General features: G+C 34.3%; 1 pseudogene; it reads right to left on the reverse strand.

Annotated features, from left to right (window-relative positions):
- Positions 1-20,800: 20,800 nt before the first annotated feature.
- LOC141502183 (proteasome subunit beta type-3 pseudogene) lies at positions 20,801-21,478 on the reverse strand (annotated as a pseudogene).
- Positions 21,479-22,263: the final 785 nt, after the last annotated feature.

The following is a 22,263-nucleotide window of genomic DNA, read 5'->3' on the forward strand; positions in this document are numbered from 1 at the left end:
GGCATTAGAAGACTGATATGTTGTAATGGCTCTTTTCTTCAAGGATAAGATGAAGATCTAGGTGGAAATAGGGAGAAATGTGGCATGAGTCCTTTGAGTCTTGATTAAGCTGGAAGAAAGTGGACTTTTGGTAAAGGAGTCTTAAGGATAAATATGGTATTGACTAGAGCAGTGAAACCCTGCTAAAAGAAAATGAAACACTGAATTTAATTGTTAAGTGAAGAGAATAGGACCAATATGAAAGATATTGTGAAGTTAAAAGAAGCAAAATTTGGGAACTTCTGGAGTGGAGTCAAAATGGTGACATGATTCTAGCATGCTTCAGTAGTTTTTCCCCATAAAACATTAAATAAACCTCTGCACAGACACTAAAACTACAGATCCCACCAATATCAGAGAAATTAAAATTAAAACAACTATGAGGTATTGCCTCACACCTATCAGATTTGCCAAGATGAGAAAAAGGTAAAATGATTAATGTTGGAGAGATTGGGAGAGGATTGGGACATTAACACATTGTTGGTGGAGTTGTAAACTGATTCAACCATTCTGGAGAGCAATATGGAACTGTCCAAAGAGGAATAAAACTGATCATACCCTTTGATCCAACAATTCAAATTCTAGGCCTATACTCAGAAGAGATTATAAAAATATGGGAAAAGTTCCACATGGTCCAAAATATTCATTGCAGTTCTTTTTGTAGTGGAAAAGAATTGGAAATTGGGGAATGGTTAAACAAGTTATGGTTCATGAATGATATGGAATAATATTGTTCTATAAATGATCGAACTCTAGAGCCTCATAGAATGAATTACAAGATCTGATGCTGAGCAAAAGAAGCAGAATGAAGATAGAATTCTACATATTAGTAAAAGACATTGTGACTTGATCAACTTTCTTAGCTGCAGCTCCTCTCAGCAGTTCAGACAGCTCAATCAGTCCTATTTGGTTGACTATGGACAATGCCATCCCCATTCAGAGGAAGAAAAAACAAAACAGCAACAATAAAAACTCTTCAGTATCTGCTATAAACTGCATTCACTGTAAAAAAGATTTCTCTTATGTATTTCTTTCCCTGAATCTTAATTTATCAAACCAAAAATGATTAATCTGTAAACATGCTTTACACAAATGTTGTGCAATATTCACAAGACTGTTTGACACTGAGGGGAGGGGGATGGGAAGGGAGGGGGAAAGGAATTTATGTAGCTTAAAAATATACATATACATATGGATGAATGTTGAAAAGCTTCCATAATGTGTATTTGGAAAAATAAAATATCAATTAAAAAAAGAAGCAAAAGTTGACATCTACTTGAATATGAGAGGTGAAGGAGAGTGAAGATTCTAAGATAATGCCCAGGGACAAAACTGAGAGACTGAGAAAACAATGTTACATTTGACAGGAAGAGGTAAATTGGAAACAGGAAATGATGTGGGGAACATAATGAACTCAAATTTATCATGTTAAGTTTACAATGTCTGACATATTGAACATGTAATGCAGACACATAAACAGATTCGTGGAGATACAAAGTTAGAAAGACTGTTCTATAGACTTTAAGTATAGTTAGAACATTGAATTTAATGAGACAATATCTGGCTAGATTAAACAGTTGGCTGAAATATAACTCATATCAATAGAAGGATTTTCCTGTCTTTTAATCTAGTCTAATCTTTATTTTATGATCACCTTTTTGGCGTTTTTTTTTGATAATATGTTCATATTACAGAAGCATAAAACTTTTGTACCACATATCTATCCAGTTTCAATGAGATTCAAATAAATTAACAAGCTATTCTTAGCCATAATGAAAGTTTTAAGCATTCAAAAAGATATCCTGAAAGGTAGCTTAATATAACATTCATTTAATACTTAAATAAGAACAAAAAATTGATATGTAAAACTGGATTATGCTATATGCTATATTACTCACAGTAAGCAAATGTATCCTTATGGAGCAAAAGCAGCCACATAACCAGAGTAGTCATTGTTGAAACATATGTAGAACCAAAACTTATTCTACCTATTTAACTTTTTTTCTTCTAATTCTATGGCTTCCAAAATGTGAGATAGGATAACCCTTAAATCTCTTTTTTTATTGGTTCATTGTGTTCCAGCTTCCTATTTGATTCGCCATTCAGGGAACACCAGTGTACTCATAATATCTTGGAGGAATTTTGGGAAACAGATGACAGCTTGTTACGCTGTGGTTGTTTGTCAATTTTTTTACTTTATATTATATTTTTGTTTACTGAAATAACAAAAACAAGGGTATTAAAATGTAACATTTCAGCAATGGTAGAATGAGTTTTAAGAAATGGATAAATAAATATTTCAAGCATAATTCTGTCAATTTTTTTTCATCTATGGAAATAAAGAACAGTACTATGGGTGCTTAGAAAATGCTTTTCCTCAGAAGAACATTAGTAAAGAGTAAGAAATGTAAATTTCTGTTTTCCAAATTAGGGAATTGCCCAGGCATCCACCTTAGAGAGAACTCTGATTACAATTACCATTTTAACAACCAGTTTGTGGAACCTAATATAAAATTAGCTATTGTTTCTGTTGAACCAGTGTAAACCAACTGAACCCCCCCCTCCAACTATATGTATGTATGTATGTATCTATCTATCTTTTTGCATTTCTCACTTCATACATAACTGTGGTTTCTCATATATTTTATACCAATTTCACATTTCCCCCCCACAGTTTATGTAAAGTCACCATGCACCAGAATTTATGCAATTTTAATGTGGAGGGCAATAGCATGTTCTTCATAGGTTTTCTATTACTTAATTTTCAATAATTAATATTGGGTCATAAATTGTAATTACCTGCAGGACTTGTTTTCAAATTCTTATGAAAATTTCAATGTACAATAACTAAGCGATGCTTCTCATCATTTTAAGATGCAAAACAAAATATTCTTTACCATTCTTTCACTTCAACTCTAAGGAGTACCTGGGTGCTATGTTTCATTTAGTTGTCCTTTCCTCTGATTTTATTTCCAGGAGCTGTGTCAAGATCAATGTGATCCAATTCCTCCTGCAGTAAGTACATACAATAATCATGAAACAAGCACTTCATATTTAGAATATATTCGTCAAATGACTTTTTACTGACAGTCTAAAAACTATTGTATCATTAATGCTCTCTGCCAAATTCTCAGTCACCATTGTCACAGAAAGAGACAGGAAGACTGTCATAAATATTTCGTTTGTTCACTTTTTTCTTTTTTGGGTTTTGCAAAAAGTAGGTTTAAGGGACGTTCCCAAGGGTCATGCAGCTAATTTTAAGGTCATATTTGAACTCAGGTCCTCCTGAATCTAAGTCAGGTGCTCCATTCACTTAGCCACCTAGCTTTCCCCCTGTTTGTTTATTTCATGTGCTGGACTGGTTGAAACTTTTTGTCAGAAGGTGTCCAGCCTCTTGGCAAGGCATCCTCAGAAAAAAAGGGAGATTTGTTCTTTTGGAAGTAGGGTTTTGTGAATTCAGTCAATAACCATTTATTGGGAATTTAGAATCACATTCTGTGCTAAATGCTAGTGGCAGAAATGTGCCTAACTGCAAAGAGAAATCTTCATAGAGAAGATAGTATGCATACAAACTTTATGGTATAAACAGTGGAAATAGAAGGTGCTCTCAGAGGGAAGACACCAACAATTGAGGAAATAGAGAAAAATATTCTGAAAAAGTGGGATTTTGATCTGAGTTCTGAAGGAAGTCCAGTGGAAAAGGTGAGAGAGAAGAAAATTCTAGATATGGAGGATAGTCTGATTTTGAAATTCAGTGCCATATTTTTGGAACAAATGTTACTGACCATAAAGTATGAAGAGGGGGTTAAAGACTTGGAATACTGGAAAGGAAGGAAGAGACAAAAGTATGAAAGGTTTTAAAAGAATAATAGAAGATTTTACAATTTTCCCTAAAGGTTATTAAGAGGTACTGTGGGTTTTTGAGTTTGGGGGGTTACCTAGTCAAATCAGACATTTTGGAAGATTACTTTGATGGCTAAGTAGAGCTTGGATTGAAGTGTTCTCAGATTTAACACAGGAAGTCCAAACAATGGACTCTTGTACAAATTTAAGTACAGGATAATGAGGGTTTATAACAATGTGGTGATGGAGAGAATGGGATATTTACAGTGATGCTGTGTATTTAGAAACTTAAAGACAATAGAAAATACCTTGGTTCTGGACTGCATAATTTTATCCTGAAGCTTAATCCATGTATATTTTTTTTAGGTTTTTGTAAGGCAAATGGGGTTAAGTGGCTTGCCCAAGTCCACACAACTAGGTAATTATTAAGTGTCTGAGACTGGATTTGAACCCAGGTAATTCTGACTCCAGGGCTGGTGTTTTATCCACTGCGCCACCTAGCTGCCCCTATCCATGTATTTTAATTACAATTACATAGAGACCAAGTGAAACCACAAAGTGTCATTGTCAGCAAAGAACTGCTATACTTGTGAAATGGAAAGAGATAGCAAAAGAAGGAAAGTAGGTTACAATACAATCTTATGAAAAAGGATGATGGATGGATATAAGTACTACTGTCAGAAAAGACAGAGAAAAGCAGGAGAAGTTAAAACTAATTTAAAGAAAGCTAGGTAATATATACATATAAGAAAAGGCATCCTAATGGTACTCAGTAATGAAAATTAGATTTCAATTTTCACTCAGAGTTCAACACTTCCTCTTAAGGTGAATAGCATTTTTTCATCATGAGTTCTTTGAAATTTTCTTGGATCATTGTCTTGATAAGAGTAGCTAGTTTTTCACAGTTGATCATCTCTACAGTATTGATCTCATAGTACAAAAAAAATTCCCAATTCTCATTTAATTTTGTATCAGTTCATTTGTTTTGCCCTTTTTTTCTGAAAACACTCCCTTTGTCATTTCTTACAGCACAATATTTTTCCGTGATAATCATGAGCAGCAACTTGTTCAGTCATTCCACAATTAATGAGCATCCCCTCAATTTTCAATTCTTTACTTAGCACAGAAAAAGCTGATATACATATTTGTGTTCACAGATCACTTTCTTTCTTTTTCTTTGATCCCTTTGGGGTGTAGACCTAGTGCTATTTTTAGGTAAAAGGGTATAAACAGTTTCATAATCCTTTGGGCATAGTTTCAAATTGGTCTCTAGAAAAACTAGAACAATTCACACTTCCACGGATAGTTTATTATATTCTGACATCCCATCAGCATTTGTCATTTCTGACAGGTATGGAATGATACCTCATGTTTGTTTTATTTTGTCATTCTGGGTTTTTTCAGGTTTTTGCAAGGCAAATGGGGTTAAGTGGCTTGCCCAAGGCCACATAGCTAGGTATTTTGTCATTCTTTAATCATTAGTGAATTGGAGTCTTTTTCCATATGACTACGGTTTAATTTCATTTCTTCTTTCAAAAACTGCTTTTTCGGGCAGGTAGGTGGCACAGGGCAGCTAGGTGGCACAGTGGATAGAGCACCGGCCCTGGAGTCAGAAAGACATGAGTTCAAATCCGGCCTCAGACACTTAATGATTGCCTGTGTGACCTTGGGCAAGTCATTTAACCCCATTGCCCCTTAAATTAAAAAAATCCAAAAAATAAAAACTGCTTTTTCATTTTCCTTGATCATTTATCAGTTGATGAAAGGATCTTTTTTTTATAAATTTGATCCAGTACCATTTAAATTGAGAAGTAGGATCTGTATTACAAAAAACTTACTTTATTAAAAAATAAAAACATTTTGTTGTCTTTTAGCAAACTGCAATTTCCCCTGATTATCTCTTTTGATTAAATTTATTTCTGCTTTTGCTTTCTTTGAGATCATCTTTGCTACCCCTTTCTTTTTTACTTCAGATGGAGCACAACAGATTCTGCTTCAAACTTTGATCTTTATCTCCATGTTTATTTAAATTTAAGTGTGTCTTTTGTACATAAAATACATAAAATATTCTTGGAGTCTAGTTTCTAATCCATTCTGCTCTCCATTTGTATTTTTATCTATGTGTTCATACCCTTCATTTTCACAGTAATTATAATTAATTTCACATTGTCCTCCATTTTATTTTCTACTATTTATCCTTTTCTCTCCCTTTCTCTCTTTCTCACTTTACCCTACTCAAAAGTAGATTTTGCTTCTGACTACTGCCAACCTCAATCAAAACTCTCTTTTATTATCTTTCCTTAGATCTTTTATTTAAATTCCCTCTCAAGTCCATATTTAATCAAAGGTTTCTATCCAATTGAATGTTCAGATACATACACACACATATAAACATACACATTTGTATATATGTGTATACATCTATATATGCATATTATGCATATATACAAACATACACACATATATATATATATATATATATCAAAGAGAGAAGATATATACATGTATATGTCTTCTCTCTTTCATCAATTCCAATGAGAGTGTGATTCAAACATTGGCTGCAAACCATTCCAGTATCTATTATAGATCTCTTTCTTGTGCATATTTTTAGGTGAGAAATTTTCCCTATTATTTTTTTCCTTCCCACTTTTTCAGTGCATCTCTCTCAAACCTAAATTTAAATGGTCAATTTTTTACATTTGATTTATTCATTCATTTATTTATTGTTCATTTACTCATTCACTTATTTATTTGTTTATTCATCCAAAATGCATACAAATATAGATTTAAACATTCATTCTTTTCTAATATTTTGAGTTCTACACTTTTCTACTATCTTATTTTCCCTCCCCCTTCTCCATGGCAGGAAATACTCTAATAAGTTGATAATCATGTTGTATAATCATGTTGAACATATTTCCATAGAAGTCATACTGTGAAAGAAGAATTAGAACTAAGACGGAAAATGAGAAAGAAAAACATAAGTTTTAAAAAGCAATCATAATATGTTTTGTTCTGCATACAGAATTCATAGTTTCTTCTCTGTATGTGGATGATATTTTCTTTAACAATGCTTTCAGAATTGTTCTTGATCACTGAACTGCTGAGAGAAGGTTCTTACATGATAGTTGATAATCTCACAGTATTACTACTTATGTGTTCACTCTTTTTCTTGTCCTGCTTATATCACTCACTGAATTCAATATTTTTAAAGCAAGTTCTAGTTGTTGCAATTTTGTGGTGCTGCTAAATTGGATAATATTGAGAGAATTATGTTCACTGCTTTCCTGGTCTGTTTGGTGGTTTTAACTCAGCAAATGCCCCTGTTCTCCTGCATCCTGGAGCACCAATGCTGCATCTCTTGGCTATGGAAATGTGGTAAGGTCCCTTGTTTTCCTGTAGCACAAAATACCATTGCACCTCTTTACCTTGGAACTATAACCAAGACTCTTGCCTTGCCCCATCACTCCTTGCTCCTTGCACTCCTTATCACCATGAAACTGTAACCAGTCATTTTCTCTCAGTAATAGAGTTACCAATCAGTACCGAACACCCACTGTTAGACAGGGGCACCTTGTACGCTCTTTCTGATGATTTGTCTGACTCCGTTACAGTCTCAGACCCACTACTTTGCTGTTATAGCTTCCTACACTCTGGTCTGAACCTTGTGTTATAAACTTTTCCTGCTGACCTCCTAATCTGTTTTAGCTGGAGAAATGCCTCACATTGACATTTTATTGCCTATGTCAATCCATAAATTGATTTGAAGTATTATTCTTTTTTTCAGTTTTTTTAAGGTTTTAAATTTATTTTTATTAAAGATATTATTTGAGTTTTACAATTTCCCTCCAGTCTTGCTTCCCTCCCCCACCCCACAGAAAGCACTCTGTCATTGTTTACTTTGTTTCCATGTTATACCTTGATCCAAATTGGGTATGATGAGAGAGAAATCTTATCCTTAAAGAGAAGTCTAAGAGGTAACAAGATCAGACAATCAGATATCTGGTTTCTTTTCTAAATTAAAGGGAATAGTCCTTGCACTTTGTTCAAACTCCACAGCTCCTTCTCTGGATACAGATGGTACTCTCCTTTGCAGAAAGCCCAAAATTGTTCCCGATTGTTGCACTGATGGAATGAGCAAGTCCTTCAAAGTTGAACATCACTCCCGTGTTGCTGTTAGGGTGTACAGTGTTTTTCTGGTTCTGCTCATCTCACTCAGCATAGGTTCATGCAAATCCCTCCAGGTTTCCCTGAAATCCCATCCCTCCTGGTTTTTAATAGAACAATGGTGTTCCATGACATACATATACAACAGTTTGCTAAGCCATTCCCCATATGAAGGACGTTTACTTGATTTCTGATTCTTTGCCACCACAAACAGGGCTGCTATAAATATTGTTGTACAAGTAATGTTTTTACCCTTTTTCCTCATCTCTATAGGGTATAGACCCAGGAGTGGTATTACTGGTTCAAAGGGTATGCACATTTTTGTTGCCCTTTGGCATAGTTCCAAATAGCTCTCCAGAAGGGTTGGATGAGTTCACAGCTCCACCAACAGTGTAATAGTGTCCCAGATTTCCCACATCCCTTCCAACAATGATCATTATCCTTCCTGGTCATTCTGACCAAACTGAGAGGTGTGAGGTGATACCTCAGAGAAGCTTTAATTTGCATTTCTCTATAATTCCTGATTTAGAGCATTTTTTTCATATGGCTATGGATTACTTTGATCTCCTCATCTGTAAATTGCCTTTGCATATCGTTTGACCATTTGTCAATTGGGGAATGGCTTTTTGTTTTAAAAATATGACTCAGTTCTCTGTATATTTAAGAAATGAGTCCTTTGTAAGAATCATTAGTTGTAAGGATTGTTTCCCAATTTACTACCTTTCTTTTTATCTTGCTTACATTGGTTTTATCTATGCAAAAGCTTTTTAATTTAATGTAATCGAAATCATCTAATTGGTTTTTGGTGATGTTCTCCAACTCTTCCTTAGACATAAACTGTTCCTCTTTCCATAGATCTGACAGGTAGACTAGTCCTTGATCTTCTAATTTGCTTAGAGTATTGTTTTTTATGTCTATGTCCTGTAACCATTTGGATCTTTTCTTGGTAAAGGGTGTGAGGTGTTGGTCTAATCTAAGTTTCTTCCATACTAACTTCCAATTATCCCAGCAATTTTTATCAATGAGGGAATTTTTATCCCAATGGCCAGACTCTTTGGGTTTATCAAAGAGCAGATTAATATAATCATCTCCTGCTTTTACACCTAGTGTATTCCACTGGTCCACCATTCTATTTCTTTAGTTTTGATGACTGATGCTTTACAATATAATTTTAGATGGGGTAAGGCTAAGCCACCTTCTTTTGCATTTTTTTTTCATTAAGCTCCTGGCAATTCTTGACATTTTATTTCTCCATATGAATTTACTTACAATTTTTTCTTACTCTTTAAAGTAATTTTTTTGGAATTTTGATTGGTAAGGCACTAAACAGATAGTTTAGTTTTGGTAGAATTGTCTTTTTTATTATATTAGCTCTACCTATCCATGAGCAGTTGATATTTGACCAGTTAATTAAATCTGATTTAATTTGTGTGAGAAGTGTTTTATAATTGTTTTCAAAAAAGATTCTGAGTCTGTCTTGGCAAATAGACTCCCAAGTATTTTATACTGTCTGAGGTGACTTTGAATGGGAGTTCTCTTTCTAGCTCTTCCTGCTGTTTCTTGCTAGATGTATATAGACTAGTTGAGGATTTATGAGGGTTTATTTTATAACCTGCAACTTTGCTAAAATTACCAATTGTTTCCAGTAGTTTTTTTGGATGATTTCTTGGGATTCTCTAGGTAGACCATCATGTCATCTGGGAACAGTGAGAGTTTTCTCTCTTCCTTCCCAATTCTAATTCCTTTAATTTCTTTCTCTTCTCTAATTGCTAATGCTAACATTTCTAATACAATACTGAATAGTAGTGGTGATAATCGGCACCCTTGTTTCACCCTTGATCTTACTGGGAATGGCTCTAGCCTCTCCCCATTGAATATAATGCCTGTTGATGGCTTAAGATAGATAATGCTTATTATTTTAATGAACAGTCCATTTATTCCTACACTCTCTAGTGTTTTTAATAGGAATGGATGCTGTATTTTGTCAAAAGTTTGCTCAGCCTCTATTTATATGATCATATTATTCCTGATAGGTTTGTTGCTGATATAATTGAGTATACTAAAAGTTTTCCTAATATTGAACCAATGCTACATTCCTGGAATAAATCCTACTTGATCATAATGTATTATCCTAGTGATGACTAGTTGTAATCATTTTGCTAAGATTTTATTTAGGATTTTTGCATCTATATTCATCAGGGACATAGATCTATAATATTCTTTCTCTGTTTTAACTCTTCCTGCTTTACGTAACAGTACCATATTGGTTTCATAGAAAGAGGTAGGCAGAATTCCATCTTTCCCTATTTTTCCAAAGAGTTTATATAGGATTGGAAACAATTGTTCCTTAAATGTTTGGTAGAATTCACTTGTGAATCCATCAGGCCCTGGAGATTTTTTTAGGGAGTTTAGTAATGGCTTGTTGAATTTCTTTTTCTGAGATAGGGTTGTTTAGGTATAGAATCTCTTATTCATTTAACCTGTGCAAATTATATTTTTGTAAATATTCGTCCATTTCACTTAGATTATCAAATTTACTGGCATAGAGTTGGGCCAAATAATTTCAAATTATTACTTCAATTTCCTCCTCATTGGTGGTGAGTTCACCTTTTTCATTTATAATACTAGCAATTTGGTTTTCTTCTTTCTTTTTTTAATCAAATTGACCAGAGGTTTATCAGTTTTATTGTTTTTTCATAATACCAACTTTTGGTTTTATTTATTAATTCAATAGTTTCTATGCTTTCAATTTTATTAATTTCTCCTTTAATTTTTAGAATTTCTAATTTGGTATTTAATTGTGGATTTTTTATTTGTTCTTCTCTAATTTTTTTAGTTGCGTTTTTAGTTCATTGATTTCCTCTTTCTCCAATTTATTCATATAAGAATTTAGAGCTATAATATATCCCATGAGTGTTGCTTTGAATGAATCCCATAGATTTTGGTATGTTGTTTCATTATTATCATTATCTAGGATAAAATGGTTAATTCTTTTTATAATTTGTTTTTTGGTCGACTCATTTTTTTAAAATGAGGTTATTCAGTTTCCAATTTGTTCTGGGTCTATATCTCCTTGGACCAGTATTGCATATGACTTTTATTGCATTGTGATCTGAGAAAGATGTATTCACTATTTCTGCCTTTCTGCATTTTATCATTAGGTTTGTATGTCCTAGTACATGGTCAATTTTTGTATAAGTTCCATGTACTGCAGAGAAAAAGGTATATTCATTTCTATTCCCTTTCAGTTTCCTCCATAAGTCTACCATATCTAATTTTTCTAACAATCTATTTACCTCCCTAATTTCTTTCTTGTTCATTTTATGATTCGAGTTATCCAGATCTGATAGTGTGAGGTTGAGCTCTCCCACTAGTTGAGTTTTGCTGTCTATGTCTTCCTGTAGTTCTTTCAGCTTCTCCTCTAATAATTTGTGTGCTGTCCCACTGGGTGCATATATATTCAATATTGAAATGACTTTATTGTCTATGGTACCTTTTAGGAGGATTAAGTTTCCTTCCTTATCTTTCTTAATGCTATCTATTTTTGCTGCTACTTTGTCTGAGATAAGGATTGCTAACCCTGCTTTTTTTACTTCAGCTGAAGCAAAATATATTTTGCTCCAACCTTTTACCTTTACTCTATATGTATCTCTCTGCTTCAAATGAGTTTCTTGTAAGTAGCATATTGTAGGATTCTGGTTTTTAATCAACTCTGATATTTGCTTACGTTTTAAGGGAGAGTTCATACCATTCACATTCAAGGTTATGATTACTAATTCCTTATTGCCCTCCATGCTATCTTCCCTCTGTTTTTATATTTCCCCCTTTCCCCCCTTTTTCCATATTCCCCAGTCTTTTCTTTCTGAAAACCACCCCCTTCAGTGTGTTTGCCCTCCTATATCACACCCTCCCCTTTCTTTCTCCTTTCCCTTTTTCCCTTTTCCCTTCCCTTCCTTTTGTTATTTCCCCTTATTTCCCCCACTCCCATTCCTTTTCTCTGTCCCCTTTTCCCCTTTTAATACTTGAAAGGTTAGATGTTTTATAAGTTAACTGAGTATGTGTAGGTTGACTTTAAGCCAAGTCTGATGAGAAGAAGATTCAGGTGTTTGTCCTCTGCTCCCTTCTTCCCCACTATTACCATAGGTTTTTTGTACCTCTTAGTGTAATGAGATTGACCCCATTCAATACCCTCCCACCTCCCGTCTCTTTCCTGTCCCCCTTTTTAGGTAGGTAGTGGTTTTTAGGTCATTCTAACTCATAGAAAATTCTGAGTGTCTGTCCCTTCTAGTTTTGTATATTCTATCGAATAGAGTCAAAATTCCTGAGAGTTATTAGAGTCTTTCTCCCAAGTGGGGTTAAAGCCAGTTAGATCCCATTAGATACTAGTCTCATGGATAGGACATGAATGTCCATCATTTCTGGCTAGGTGTATTCTCTCTGTTAGAGTTACATTTCTCAAGGTTTATGAGAATCTTTTTTTCCCCCACACTGTGATATAGCCAATTTCAACTTACTGGATTGCATTTTTTTTCCTTTTACTCCCCCCTTTTTTTTACCTTTTTATGTGTCTCTTGAACCTCCTGTTTGATGTCCAAATTTTCTGTTTAGCTCTGGTCTTTTCCTCAGAAATTTTTGGAATTCTTCCATTTAGTTAAATATCCATCTTTTTTCCCTGGAAGAGAAGGCTCAGCTTTGCAGGAAAGTAGATTCTTGGATGCATTCCAATCTCCCATGCTCTTCAAATATCTCATTCCAGGCCCTTCGATCCCTTAAAGTTGATGCAGCCAGGTCCTGCGTGATCCTTACTGTGGCTCCTCTATATTTAAATTGTTTCTTTCTGGCTGCTTGCACGATTTTCTCTTTTATTTGATAGTTCTTGAGTATGGCCACAATATGCTTTGGTGTTTTCATTTTAGGATCTTTTTCTTGTCGGGATCGTTGTACTCTTTCAATAAGTACTTTGCCCTCTGATTCCATGATATCAGGGCAGTTTTCCATCACTAGATCCTGGAATATTAATCCAGCCTTTTGTTCTCTTCAATGTTTTTAGGAAGTCCTATAATTTTCAGGTTGCCCCTCTTTGATCTATTCTCAAGGTCAGTGGTTTTGTTGATGAGGTATTTTACATTTGCTTCTATTTTTTCTATTTTTTCATTTTGTTTAACTGACTCTTGCTGTCTCATGGAGTCTTTAGTTTCTGTAGACTTCATTCTTTTTTTGGGGGGAGGAATTTTCTTCATTAACCTTTTGCTGTTCCTTTTCCTATTGGTCAATTCTACTTTTGAAAGAGCTTTCCATTTGACCAATTGAGGTTTTGAGAGAATTAATTTCTCTTTTCATTTGCTCATTTGATTATCTGAGAGAATTATTCTCATTTTGTATTGGTCCAATTGATGATCTGAGAGATTTATTCTCATTTTGTAATTGTCCAATTGATGATCTGAGAGATTTATTCTCCTTTTGTGTTTGTCCAATTATACTTTCTAAGGTTTTGTTTTCTTGTTGCAAGATATTAATTGTCTCTCCCAAATTTTTAAGCTCCTTGCTTATTTCTTCAAGGAAGTCTTTCTGTGCTGGAGAGCAAATTGTATTCTCCTCAGAGGTTCCAGGTCTGTCTTTCCCTTCCAGCAATTTTTGTATGGATCGACCTTTCTGCAGATCCTTCTTCATTATGCTAAGACCTTGAGTTGGGGGCGGGGGGCTGGTTCACCTGGGCTTGGGATTGCTAAAGGCTTTACTGAGTGCAGTTTCTCTGTCTGGCCAGTAGGAGGTGCTGGCTACCCTCTCTGTATTGTCTCTGACCTTGGTTGAGAGGCCTTCTCCCTTTGCTGGAAGGGAGGAATTGGAACTATTGAATTCTTTTGCTTTCAACCAATGGTGGGCTTCAACCTGGCCTGAGGTCATTCCTCAGCTGGTGTGGTTCTTGTGCTCACACACCTGGGCCTGAGGCAGAAGTAGTTTGCATTTGTTTGGGAAGAGGCCTCTGTGCAATGCAAGTGTGCACTCAGAGTTTTTCAGACCTGAGGAGACTAGGGATGGTGTCCAGCTCTCCTGCACTAGAAATCTTCCCACAGCCTGGTCCCCAAGCTTCAGGGGGATAGCACCAACACCAGTACCTCTGCTTCCCTGCGGACCCAAGCCCCTATCCTCCAGCCCCACTGCTGATCCAGTAGGTCCTGCTCTCCAGCCCTCAGGCTCCTGGTTCCAATTCAGCTGTTAATCTGGCTGATCCAGGGCTGATCCTCCCTCTGAGCCCAGACTCACCTGCCCGAATTCAGCCAAAGCTGCTGCAGGAGACAGATCCTGAGGTAGATGTTCTTTCTCCTGGCTTTTCTTTCTGGGTTTTGTGGGTTGGATTTCTTTTAAGAGGTTTGTTTCGTGTGATAGATGGGGAAGAGATCAGGAGACTTTAGAACTGTGCCTGTCTTCTCTCCGCCATCTTGGCTGGAAGTCTATGTATTATTCTTTTAAAAATTTTTAAAAATTTAATTCACATTACTATAGTAGCCTTCTTTTAAAAGGAAACATAAGTCTCTCACCACAAAGAAAGAGAACTCTTAAGAAAGATTAAGTGAGAGAAAAACAAAAGTGTACTTCAATATTCATTAAGACACCATTAACTGTGTTGGGGATGTATCACAGTCTTTATCATGAGTCCATTAAAGAAATTGCTTCAATATTTTTCCCACAGTTGTTATTGATAGCTGCATTTTCTTCCATTCTATTTCTCCCCACCCATTTATTCGATTTTTTCTCTCCTTTCATCCTATCCCTCTAAAGTAGTATGTTGAATCTGTTTGCCCTCTCCCATGAATTTCCTCTCGTTGATCACCTAAACACCAACTTCTCTCTCCATTTTCCCTCATCCCTTTCCTCTCCTCCTTTTCCTCTAGGGTAAGATAGATTTCTTTACCCTATTGAGTGTGTATGTTCTTTCCTATCTGAGTCATTTGCAATGGGAATGAAGGCACACTTATTCCCCTTCACCTTCTCCCTTACCATTCCATGGCAAAAGATTTTTCTTGTCTCTTTTACATGAAGTATCTCACCCTACTGTTCCTCTCCTTTCCCTTTCTGACAATGCATTGCTTTCTCACCCATAACACTATCTTTGGAATAAATTATGCCTTAGATTCCATTCTCTCCTATAATTGTCTTTATAAACTTCTAACTGCCTTAATAATGGAAAATGAGTTATCAGTATCATCTTCCCAAACAATCATACAAGTACTACAATATCATTAAATCTCTCATACTTTAAGCTTCCCATCCACCCTCTCCACAAATCACCTGAATCCTGTATTTGAAGATAAAACTTTCTGTTCAGCTCTGGCCATTTCAACAGGAAAGTTTGAAAGTTCTCTATTTCATTGAATGATCATCATTTACTATGAAATTGTATGTTCAGTTTTGCTGCAAATTTTATTCTTGGTTGTAATTCAAAGTCTTTTCCCCTTCTGGAATATCATATTGCAAGCCCTTATGAGTACTTAATGTAGAAGCTACTAATTCCTGTGTACACCTGTCAATAGCTTCACAATTTGAGAATTGTTTATTTTTGGCTGCTTGTAAAGGATGATATAAAAATAAAATTAAGGGATCAGTGAAGAATGTATTGAGAGAAGAGAAAGGGGCAAGTTGAATGGAGTAAACATTTAACATTAAAGAGACAAGAAAAAAAATTTAGCTTGGATGAAGAGGGGGAGGTGAGTAGGAGTGACTGAACCCTACTCTCATCAGAATTGGCTCAGAGAGAAAATTCAATTTGTCATAGAAATCTGTCTTATCCTATAGGAAATTAGGAGGAGAAGGGGATAAGAAAAGGTAGGAAAATGGATGGGAGGGATGATTAAGGAAGGGGATATTAATTAACAAATGCTTTTGTAGAGGGACAGGGTGAAAGGAGAGAAAGAATGGAATAACTGGAGATGGAGAGAATAGGATGGAAAAATGCTGTTAGGTAATGTGAAAAAAATTGAACCAAGTTCCTCTGATAAAGGTTTAATTTTCTCAATCACAGAGAATTGAGTCAAATATATAAAATCAAGATCCATTCCTCAATACAAAAATTTTCAAAATAAATGAACAGTTTTTATATGAGGTTAGCAATTCTGTCCAGACATATTAAAAAAATGTTCCCACTTAAGATCAGAGAAATGCAAATTCAAACAATTCCAAGGTGTTACTTTATATGGATTAGCTAATTGGAAAGAAGAGGAAAATGTATGAGGTTGAAGAGGAGATAGGTAGGGAAAATGAGACTTTATTGCACTGTTGGTGGAGTTGTGAATTGATTCAACTATTCTGCAGAGCAAATTGCTACTCTGCCTAGAGGCCTACAAAATTATTCTTACCCTTTGACCTAACAATGTTGTTACTAGGTCTATATTCCAAAAGATGAAAAACAAAAAGGAAATGAGCCTATATGTACAAGAATACTTATAGCAATCCCTTTATGATGACAAGGAATTGAAAATTGAAGGGATGTCCAACAGGGAAATTGCTGAAAGAATTGTACATGATTATAGTGAAATGCTATTCTGCTATAAGAAATATTGAATAGGATACTCTCAGAAAAACTTGGAAAGACTTACATGAGTTGCTGCTAAGTGAAATGTATTATGTTAAAAGTAACAGCAACATTGTAGGATGATCACATCTGGATGACAACTTTTCTCAGTAATACTGTTCCTTATGACAATTGTGAAAGACTAATGATAAAAATGTTATCCAATCCCAAGGAAAGAGCTAATGATATCTGAATAATGATTGGCATATACTTTTTAAACTTTGTTTTTCTTAAGACTTCTTTTGGGGAGGGAGTTCTATGTATTCTTTCATAAGGTTACTATTATGGATATATTTTGCATGAATACACATTTATAACCTATATCAAATAGCTTGCTTTATAAGTGGGGTAGGGGTAATCTGAGGGGGGTAAGAAAAGAGATAATTTCAAACTCAAAACTTTAAAAAATGAAATGTTAAGAATTGTATTTACATATAATGAGGGGAAATAAAAGATAAAATAAAAAAAATTTTGAAAAGAAAATAACTAAAATGTTTGTACTATTAGACCCAGAGAAAAGTCCAATATAGAAAGAATGACTTCTATATATACCAATAAAATAACAGAAGAATTTTTGTAATATTGAAGTACTAGAAGTAAAGTGGAAAAGTAAAGAGATGAGAGCTATATGGAGTTGGTTTCATTGAATGTGTGTTATTACATGGAAGAATGTAAGTACTTCCAGGTCTAATTGGTCTATTATTATCCCCTCCCCCCCCCAAAAAAAGGAAGAGGACAAAAAGAGAGGTGACACAGAACTGTAAAACAGAAAATGTGATTTTCACAAAAAAGGAAGGATGATAGAATTTTCAAATCATAGGTAAAGAAGCTTGAAACTTGATTTTGTGCTAAAATGTTACAATAAACTACTTTAAAAATTTTTTCTTTTTTTGAAAATAGTATTCCATTTTCCCCAAAATACATATAAAATGATTGTTAGCATTCTTTGATATATTTAAGTTTTGTATTTCAAATGCCATTTCTCATTTCTTCACTCCTTAAGATGGAAAGCAAACTGATATGTTATACAGATGCAACCATGTAAAAACATTTCTTTGGTAGTCCTGTTGTACAAGAAGAGTCAAACAAAAAAGAAAGGGAAAAATACAGTGCTTTGATATGTATTCAAATGTTATCAGTTCTTTCTCTAGAAGTGAATACAATTTTTCATCATGAGTCCTTTGGGATTTTCTTGGAATTTTGTATTGTTGAGAATAGCAGAGTCATTCACACATGTCCCATCTTATTATATTGCTATGTGTAAAACAGTCTCCTATTTCTGTTCACTCTACTTTGCATTAGTTCATATAAATCCATTCATCATTTTATATAATACAACAACATTGCTTTACAATTATTTATTGCAACCTATTCAGTCATTTCCCAATGGATGAGAATCCCCACAATTTCCAATTCTTAGACATCTCAATAAAGCTGGTTGAAGTACTTTTGTATAGTTTCTTCCGTATCACCAGCACCTTTTTTTTTAAATCTCTGGGATAGAGACTTAGTAGGGATATGCCCTTAGTAGGGTTATGCACAGGTTGATTTTCCTTTTGCCATAGTATCAACAATGCATTGTTTTATCTTATTTACAATTATTTTAAATGGAACTTCTTTTTCTACATCTTACTGACAGATTTTGGTGATGATAAGTACAAAAGTTGATAAATTATGTATTTTTATGTTGTATCATGCAGCTTTGCCAAAGTTATTATTTCAATTGTTTGCTTAGTTTATTCTCTCTGTATATTTTTTCAAATAGTTATTGTAGCATGGGAATGGATTATTCCTTAGAAAGTTGATAGAATTCATGTGTGAAATCATTTGATCCTCAGGATTTTTTCTTAGGAAGTTGATTTATGACTTGTGCAAATTTTTCCTAAGATTTGATTATTTCCATGTTCTATTTCTTCTGCTAATCTGGGTACATTATGTTTTCTATAAATGTTCATATAATTCATTTAGATTGTCAGATTTATTGACATATAATTGGATAAAAATCATTGATGATTAATTCACCTCTTTTACTTTTTCTATTTGTAATTAGCATTGATAATTTTTTAAATCAATTAACCATTTAGACATAAAGATTAACACCATAGTTAATTTCATAGAACAAGAAATTATCTATCAGATCCATGGAAAGTGGTTAAATTTATGGCCAAATGAGAATGAGAGCACATTATAAACTTCAAAATAAATGATTTTGAGGGCATTAAATTTAACAATTTTGCATTAATAAAATTAACACTGCCATAATTATAAGGAAAGCCAAAAGCTGGGAAACAATCTTCACAATGAGGACTTCTGATAAAGATCTAATTTCTAATATATATAGAGAATTGCATCAAATTTATAAGGTTATAAATCATTCCTCAATTGATAAATGATCAAAGGATATGAACAGGCAATTTTCAAATGATGGAATTAAAGACGTATATAAACATATGAAAAAATGCTCCCAATCATTATTGATTATAGAAATGCAAATTAAAACAACAATGAGGTATCAACTGACAAATATCAAGGTGGTCAAGATGAGAAAAAGGGAAAATAATCAATGATGAAGAGGTTGTGGGAGGATTGGGACATTGATGTATTCCTGATGCAGTTGTGAATGGTTAAACCTTTCTGGAGAGCAATATGGAACTATGCCCAAAGAGCATTTAAAATGTTCATACCCTTTGATCCAGCAATTCCAATTCTAGGATTGTAAGCAGAAGAAATTGTAAAAAATGGGAAAAGTCCTTCATGCTCCAAAATATTTATAGGAGCTCTTGTAGTGGAAAAGAATTGGACATTGAGATGATGCCCAACAATTGGGGAAGGCTAAACTAGTTATGGAATATAATTCTATAAGAAATCATTAATGGTTGGGCTTTAGAGGAGCATGGAATGACTTCGGAATATGATGCTGAGAGAAAGGAGAGGAAGTAGGAGAATAATGTGCATATCAACAATAACATTGTGAGTTGAACAACCTTGATTGAAGCAGTTCCTCTCAGTAGTTCACAGAGCTAGGACAACTGTATTAGATTCTCTATGGACAATGTTATCCCCATCCAAAGGAAGGAAATCAAATCAAAACAAAACACACACAAATGCACATACATAAATAAAAAAATCTTCTGAAGCTGTTGAACAGTTTAGAAAATTTTTCTATTATTTATCTCTTTCCCTTAATTCTAATTACTTATACCAAAAATAACTAATCTGGAAACATGTTTATCAAAAATATATATGGACAATGCTAACATGACTATTCACCACTGAGAGGAGGGGGAGTAGGAAGGGAGGATGGAAAGAAATTTTCTAAGGTAAAAATATGCATATGCATATGGATGAAAATAAATAGACAAATAAACAAAATCAATTAACCATTCGTCTTCGTAAAACTTTTTATAAACCAGTTTATAGTGTTGCTACTGCAATGGATTTTATTTCAGCTTTAAATATCTTTTCTTTGAATTTTTCAAATTTTCCTATTTGCTTTTCAAAAAGGAAAATTTCTTATACTTTTCTTTTTTTTCCTTTTTATTTAAATGCCCAATTGGTTGTTTTGACCCTTTCTGTATTTTATTAATATGAGAATTTAGAAATATAGAATTTCTCAGAAGAACTATTTTGCTCACATTCCAAAAATGTTGATATCTTATCTCAGTGATGTCATTTCCTTCAATAAAATCAGTTATTATTTTTAGACTTGTTCTTTGACATACTTGTTATTTAGAACAATATTATTTAGCTTTCAATTCACTTTTTATTCTATCTTTCCACTGCCCCTTATTCAATGTAATTTTTATTGCATTATGATCCAAAAAGAAGACATTTAATATTAAGAATTTTGTTATTCCCTTATAGGATAAAATAAATTTCTAAGCTCTTTCCTTGATTCAGCTCTGATAAGAATAAGGGTCAAGTATTGCCTACCACTATGTGAATTTCCCCCTCTATTGTAAAAATTCTTTTGCACTTCCACTTTGTGAGAAAATAGATCCTATTTTATCAACACTTCTCTCTTCACTAATTGCAATTTCTATATTAATTCTTTAACTTGGTTGCTTTGAAAAGCATGCAGTCATGATTAACTAACACCCATATGCTCTGTCTATTGATATTCCTTCTAATTGCCTTTATAATGAAAGCAATTCTTTTTTTTTTTAAAGGTATCCTATTACTTTTATTTTTTTAAGAAAAAGATGAATGAGTCTGGGAGAGGAAGACAGGTGAGAGGTTAGTCTATCCGTGCCTTCAGTGTCCGGGTGGTGATCTTGTCTTTCTCAATGATATGGACAATCACCCCCATTCCTGAAACAGCATCCCAATCAACAGCATTCAACATGGCTTGAGAGATTTTTTCAAAGAGGTGCTCAGGTTCCATATTAGGTTCCCAGAGGGATTCACACTTCCCATACATCTGCTCCGAGCAGGTGCCACTGACCTTGTACAAAATCATCAGTCACTATGGGGCAGCCGATGAGTTCCAAGGAACAAATAAAGGGCTTAAAGGTCTTAGGGTGCAAGCCAGCAATGACTGGCTGAGTGTAGTAGGAGCCAAACCTTTTCTCATAGATGAGGTTGGCTACCATGCTCATGAGTGTATAAGGCTTGATCTGTCGACCCTCATTCAATTCATACAAATTCAGTCGAAATTTAAGGTGCTGAGCTACGGTCCGTACGTAGGTGGCGAGTCCCGCCAGGTCGATATATAGGCAGGCCCCCATGAGGAAGATCTTCTGGAAGTCGGTGGTTACCATCTGGGCCTGGATGCTTAAAGTGCCTGTCTGCCACAATGGCCACACAGTTCTTCCCCTTCATGACCGTGAGAGCCCCTCCATTATAGGACATGATAGACATGGTGCTGGCATTGGAGAGATCACAAGGGTTCTGCCGTGAATCCCCGACTCAATGAAAGGAATTCTCTAGAGTTATAAATATCATCTTGCCAAGTAAGATTATAAGCATATTGATCTTCTTAAATCTCTTGTGTTTACTCTGTCTTCTTTCTGGTTTCCCTGTTTATGTTTCTTTTAATTTTTTTATTTGAATTTATTATTTTTATTCATCTTTGACATTTAAATCAGGAATACTTAAAAGTTCTAAATTACATTAAATATCCATTGCCCCCTCCAAGAAGGATGAACTCAGTTTTACTGGATAAGTGATTTTTGGTTGAAATTCCAGATCTTTTGCCATCTGTAATATATTATAAGTCTTCTGGTTCTTTAATTTCTAAATTGTTTAATTCTATTTAATCATGAATGTAGCTCCACAGTATTTGAATTGTCTCTTTCTCACTGCTTTTTTTCTCCTTGATTTGAGGACACTGGAATTTGGCAATATATTCTTGGGAGTTTTTATTTATGAGATATTTTTCAGCAGATGTTAGGGAATTCTTTCAATTTCTAATTTACCCTAAGGGTCTATGATATCAGGGCAGTTTTCCTTGATAATTTTTTATTATGATTTGCAAATTTTAATCCTGACTTTTAGGAAGCAGAATAATTAATAAATTATTTCATTGAATCCAATTTCCAGATCAGTTTTTTTTTTCCCAATGAGAAATTACATTATCTCTTCTATTATGTTATTTCATTTTGTTGAATTGTTTTAACTGATTCTGATTGTCTCATAGGGTCATC

This window comes from Macrotis lagotis, chromosome X, assembly GCF_037893015.1.
Source record: "Macrotis lagotis isolate mMagLag1 chromosome X, bilby.v1.9.chrom.fasta, whole genome shotgun sequence".
NCBI lineage: Eukaryota > Metazoa > Chordata > Mammalia > Peramelemorphia > Peramelidae > Macrotis > Macrotis lagotis.